Below are 6,138 nucleotides of genomic sequence, written 5' to 3' on the forward strand. Positions count from 1 at the left end.
CTGGGTACCACAGAAGCTCCCTCCTGGCAGTATCACTGTGCTGTGGCACTGGTGGGTAACTCACACTCTGGGGTACCACAGAAGCTCCCTCCTGGCAGTATCACTGTGCTGTGGCACTGGTGGGTAACTCACACTCTGGGGTACCACAGAAGCTCCTGGCAGTACCACTGTGCTGTGGCACTGGTGGGTAACTCACACTCTGGGGTACCACAGAAGCTCCTGGCAGTATCACTGTGCTGTGGCACTGGTGGGTAACTCACACTCTGGGGTACCACAGGAGCTCCCTCCTGGCAGTATCACTGTGCTGTGGCACTGGTGGGTAACTCACACTCTGGGGTACCACAGGAGCTCCCTCCTGGCAGTACCACTGTGCTGTGGCTCAGCTGTGCAGCACAGGGGACTCTACACCAGTGCTATCCAAACACGGTATGGAAGGTCACTGCTCACCTCCAGTGTGGAGTGGCAACAACTCTGCATGGGACAGGACACACTGTAGAGGCCTGAACAGCAGCCTAGACTGCTCAGCACCATCTCTTTCCCCTGGCTTCCTTGTTCTCCAGCTTGCAGGGCTGGGGCATTGGACACAAGAGCAGTCAGCAGCCACACCAACACCAGTACTTCCCATGTCCTTACACAGGAGCTATACTCAGAGCTAGTGAGCAAGACAGTTGTGATGCTGAGTCTTATCTGCCTTCTGGAAAATAAATGGCTGCTAAGGGACTACAAGGGCTGGTGGGCTGGGTTCTGTAGGGGAAGAATGCTTGTGTGGAGAATGAGATTCTGCAAGAGGAATTAGTGTCCTGCCTATGATTATGTTATTAACAAAATGCCAACGCTGCATTCACTTGAGAGGGCAAAGAACTACTCAAACTGTTAGCCATCATCTATTCTTTGTTAGCAATTACCTAAATTCAGCAGCCAGCTCACATTTTGCTCAAAGCCACAGTTATCTCCAGATTTGTGCACTCCTGGATCCCGCACAGGGCAAATCTGATCTGTTTCTAGAATAGCTGGATAATCATATTTCCATCAAATTAGCCAGTTCCACGTGTACAGGGCTCAACTTGTCCTTTAGAAGCTGACACCTGATCTGGGGCAAAGCTGCAGGAGCACCATCAAGAGCACATTTGCAGCCCATCACTGCTGGGTGACATGTGGCTGCAGCCATTCTGTCCCACACACTGGCCCAAAAGGCAGATTTACTGAGTTGTTCTATTCTGACTAAAAGCACAGACTAAATTTCGCTTTTAGATAGAAAACTCTAACAGAAACCACCGCGTACTTCCAGCAAAATCGGCAGAAATCAGAGTTTACATCTGAAATTTCTAATGAGACAGTATCATCCAAAACCACCAGGCAAACAGAACTCGGCTTAGAGCAGAGCCTCGAGTTAATAACCAGGGATTCCACATATCATCCTGAGGACTGAGGGTACAAAACCAGCTGGGGGCAGAGGTGAACTAGGAACAGATACTTAAGAGGATGTTTGAAAGCAGGAGGAATTTTACTTACCACATCGAAAAGAGCCATTGTTAACCAGATTTGGAAGCTTAAAGCAGCACACTATCCCAGCTTTGCTGCCCTTACCAGAATTCCACCGAACTCCAAACCAAGGCAGACAGAGAGAGAAGTGACCAGTGTGTTAATGGGTGCAATGCTGAATGAGCTACAGCTGTAGAAGTGGTGCTTTGAAATCTCTGACTGAAATGCAGGCATTTGCCTCTGCCTCAGGGTAAATGGATACACAGTACAGCCCAAGACATTCCAGCCTGAACTTGAATGAAATTTCCTGCGTGTCGGATTACACACTTGGATTGTTCAAGCAGCCCAGGCTAAACCTTTGAATAAATCAATGGCTTCGCGAAGCAAAGGTATGACCCTGGAGAAGTCGCACCTCACCCCTCAGCTTCTCCAAGCATCGTGGGGAGCTTGTAATCCACTGACACCGAACTGAAAATCATCCTGGCACACTCAGCATTTTGGTGATTGCTCAATCTCAGACCCAGCCTAAACAAGCGAGCATTGCGTGGTAGTCCGATCAATATTTGCAATGGAAAATCTCGTACAAAAGGACAAATTTTACTGTGTACACAGGGCTCGTTTTGTCACAGGACCGGCTGGCTCGGAGGACGGGGCGCAGACATGAGAGAACGCTCCCACTCAGTGCAGGGAGCCTGTGGGGGAGTTCAGCGCATTCCCTTCCGCTCTGCAAGGACACAAATGCTCAACAGCTGCATCCAAAGGATTGTTCTGAATTTTTAAGCCGAGAACGGCCCACGGAGGAACTTCTTGGGAAAGTGGTGAACTTTAACCTTGCCAGGATAAGAATGCTAACGTAAGTGTGAATGGGAAAGCTTTCAATGCACTGATAGACGTGAGAAGTGCTTTGTCTTTAGAGAAAGGCTGCACAGCCCTTCTTGTGTCTGAGCCTGGGCTGAGGAAGGGAGACTTAAGCGACAGTGACTTTGTTCCGCTAAGTGGCAGCTAAAGGTTTCACTAGGTCACTGCTCAATTCAGAGGATGCAAAACCTAAGAGGGAGAGAAGGCATCTGGAGAAATGCATCCTCCCTGCTCTGCAGGGTCCTGTGCCAGCTTTTATAACCACAGCACTTATCAGCACAAGTTCTAAATTTAACTTATGTTTCCTCAGTGTCTGTAATGTATCCTCAGTGCACCACTTTTCAATGCTGAAGGTGTTACTGTACAGGGGGAAACAAAGCTATCAGGATAAATGCTGGATTTAAGCTCTCATAATGGACATTGCACTCAAAGGGCAAAACCACCTTACAGAGTGCCAGGCTACTGCACCAAGCACGCCTCCCAAGGCTGGGGCATTCTCCGAGGCCTGGAAGTCCAAGGAGCACTTAGTTCTGCAGTGTGTGCTGGGAATTGAGTGCTGCCTGATGCCTGTGAGGTGCTTGGTAAGGGCTGGCACAGGACTCAATGCCACCTTTGCCACAAGGGCTTCATTCCTCTCCTCCTCTCAGCTGAGCACGTATGAACACTACCCCTGCACACACTCATGGGCTGGCATACTCGTTCAATGCAATTCAATGACAGACTCATTCACACAAGAGCAGAGCCTGCTGCTTCCTTGTCCAGCTGAGAGAAAAACTTCAGGACTCCATTTCAGAAGTGGTTTTCTGGAGCAGACTGCTTGTGCATGCAAGGCATCCTAGATACTGTCAGCCCCCACAACTGCCAGTGGTTTGCCTGTTTTATTTGCATGAGGGAAGTGCATTCCAGTTCTTCAGTCACAGCCTGACCTAGCAAGGTCTGACAGGACAGCTATCCTGGAGAATGCCTAAATTATTCTCTGAAATGGGGAGGGAGCCCATTTGGTGAAAAGAGCTGGTAGCTGAAGCACCACACATCCAAACACAGGCAAAGCTGTCTATTTTCTGGAGTGCCAACAGGAACAACTCCATGGTCCCATGCTGCTGTGGCTCATGTTTCCCCAGGCAACCCAGCTTGCAGGCTTCCCTCTGGCAAAGAAAGAAGTTTCAACTCAAAAGCTCTTGCACAGCTTTAGCATTCAGGGTCAAGAGAGGCAGGTGAGAGAAGATAAGTGGTTCAGTGCATATCACCAGAAAGAAGTGCTTCTTTGCTTGCTCCAGAAGGATCACCAAGTCTCAGGTCCTCAGACAGGAGCTCTGATAGTCTCTCACTTGTGCAGGTTTAAGTTCACATCCACACACTACAAACTCTGCCCTGCTTTTAGAAGTTGAATAAACTTTGTTTAACTACAGTGTAAATACCCCACACAGAACAACTGAGCTCCTGTCCTGGAGTCCAGACACTGAAAGAAGCAACACCTGTTGCCAGGCACAGATCCAGCAGGGATTACTGCAGCCACAGCAAGGACTAAATCAAAGGCATATGCCTGGACTAAATACATACTGTGAGCACAAAACCTGCGTTGTGAAGGCAATTGCCAGACTGAAGGAATAAAGGAGTGGGTGAACAAATCTAATACTTACCTCTGCCACCCTGGGCAGCTGCCAGGACATTAAACATGTCCAGGGTGCAGCACATGGCCATGGAGCAGCTGTGCTTCCCCAGCACCTCCTCCTCCACCTAGGAACAAGTGTTCTGCAATTCAGCATTATTTTAAACAGCAAACCTTGTGTTAAGGGACACAGAAGGAAACACAACTTGCTACAGGACCACCTCAGGACTTTCTTGTAGGTTTTTTGCAGATAATCCTTTCATGGGGCGGCAGAAGGGCAAGGTTTACACCTCCTGCTGTGTAGGGCACAGGCAAACTATGACTGCCCCATCAAAATCACAACATACCCAGACTTTCAACAGATCAGCAGCAACATAATTCTGCTACCTGCCAATGAGTTTGCTCTCTCCTGAGCAGTCCCAAAACTGAGACTGACAAACAGCAAAGCCAGTTATCACAACAGACATGGGAGATCTGTGCTGAAGCAGTTTAGGAATAGGAGATTGATCTGCAGGACAGTGGGAAACAGGCCAAGACTGCCAGCACCTTACCCTCCCACAGCCAGGCACAGCCTACAGCAACCAGTTAAGCTGCCACTTTATAGGGCACTGCATCACATCAACAGCTTGGCGAGGAAGCTCGGTGCTCACATCAGTTCAGATGTGGCACAGATGGAAGTCTGCTCTGTGCCTTTAGCAATAGCCCAAGCTTACATCATGGTTTAAAAGAGGCTGGCCCCAAGAGAGCTTTCCAACTGCTCAATGCAGCTCCAGGGGAACAGATCAGCTATGAGAGGCCCAAAGAAGTAAAACTAAGCTTATTATGTGTGGCAAGGACAGCTGCCCCAGTCAGTAGGGGTGGCACCCAAGAGCAAAGACTGCAAGGGGCAGGGTAGAGGCTCAGGTGGCATTCTCCAGGCACTGCAGTCACCCCAGAGCGTGCTGCTGCTGCTGCAGGACACAGCACACAGAACACCAAAGAACCACTGCACTTGCAGACTTGTTGTGTATTCCAGAGGGATTTGTCTTAGGCCCAAGATTAAGCCAGGTACAGGATTCACTAACTGTCCTCTGAAGGCTATCAGTGATACTATTATCACAAGTACTTACCTCAAATCTCATCTGAAACTGAAGCACTGAAGAATCTCATGAGCTGTCCTCCTCTGGCTATCAAGGCATAACTTGTTTTTTCACTAACTTTGTTAAATTGATCTTGTTAGACCACTTATCCAGTTTACTAAGGCAAAGAGAAATGATCATGCCTGACTAGACCACAATCCAAATGAGACCCTCCAATCCTCAGGAGCCTCCTGTGAGGGTGCTGAAAGGCAGTAAAGCACAGGACTCGCACTGCAATGTACTTAAGTCACTTCAACAGCAATGAGAACAACAAAACCCAATTAAAAACACTCCTGAATGCAAGTCTAATTTCCTGTGTTAAACCCCACTGGATCAAGCTGCAGGAGAGCTCCATGCCTGTGTGCTCCATGCAGCACACACAGATTCACTCAGTCTGAACGATTTCCTGCGCAGTCTGCACTGAGCCCTCTCAGACTCAGCTACAAGATAGCCAAGAAGAAATTCAGACAGGAACTTAAAAGACCAGACAGAGGAATCAAGGGAAAAAAAGAGCTCTAATGAAATTAAATCAGCCCTTGTCCCCTAAAATGCACTGCCAGATAGGAATGTATTAATTAGGAAGGCCAAAGTACAACCACACCAACACTCCTGCCTAATGCAAGCCAAAATTTATTAATTTTGTTCAGTAAGGGAAGGCACAGACCTACACCACTTGTTCAGTGAACCACACAAAACGTGGTGTGTTAGAGCCTTGCAAGTCTCTGTTTGGTTGGCTTTTTTTTTGGGGGGGGGAAGATATGTGAAGTTGGATTTTGTATTTTAGAAAATCCAACCACCACCGAAATTTCATTCACACATCCAAGACCTACTACAAACTGTGCAATTCAAGCAGGTCACTTGAACTGAAGGTTCCTAGAAAAACCTAATTCACAGCAGTTAAAAGTTCAGTTGGGCTTTAGTTAGGCTATAAAAAAGTTGTAAAATATTGAGTAGTTTCCACCTTCCAGACAAATATTCTGCTTTTTAAAGAGGAAAAATACTGCCTTCATTTACATGCAAGTACTATCAAGTCATCTGTACTTGAAATCAAGAAGTACAGCAAGATTAACA

Source organism: Haemorhous mexicanus, chromosome 13 (assembly GCF_027477595.1).
Source record: "Haemorhous mexicanus isolate bHaeMex1 chromosome 13, bHaeMex1.pri, whole genome shotgun sequence".
Lineage (NCBI taxonomy): Eukaryota > Metazoa > Chordata > Aves > Passeriformes > Fringillidae > Haemorhous > Haemorhous mexicanus.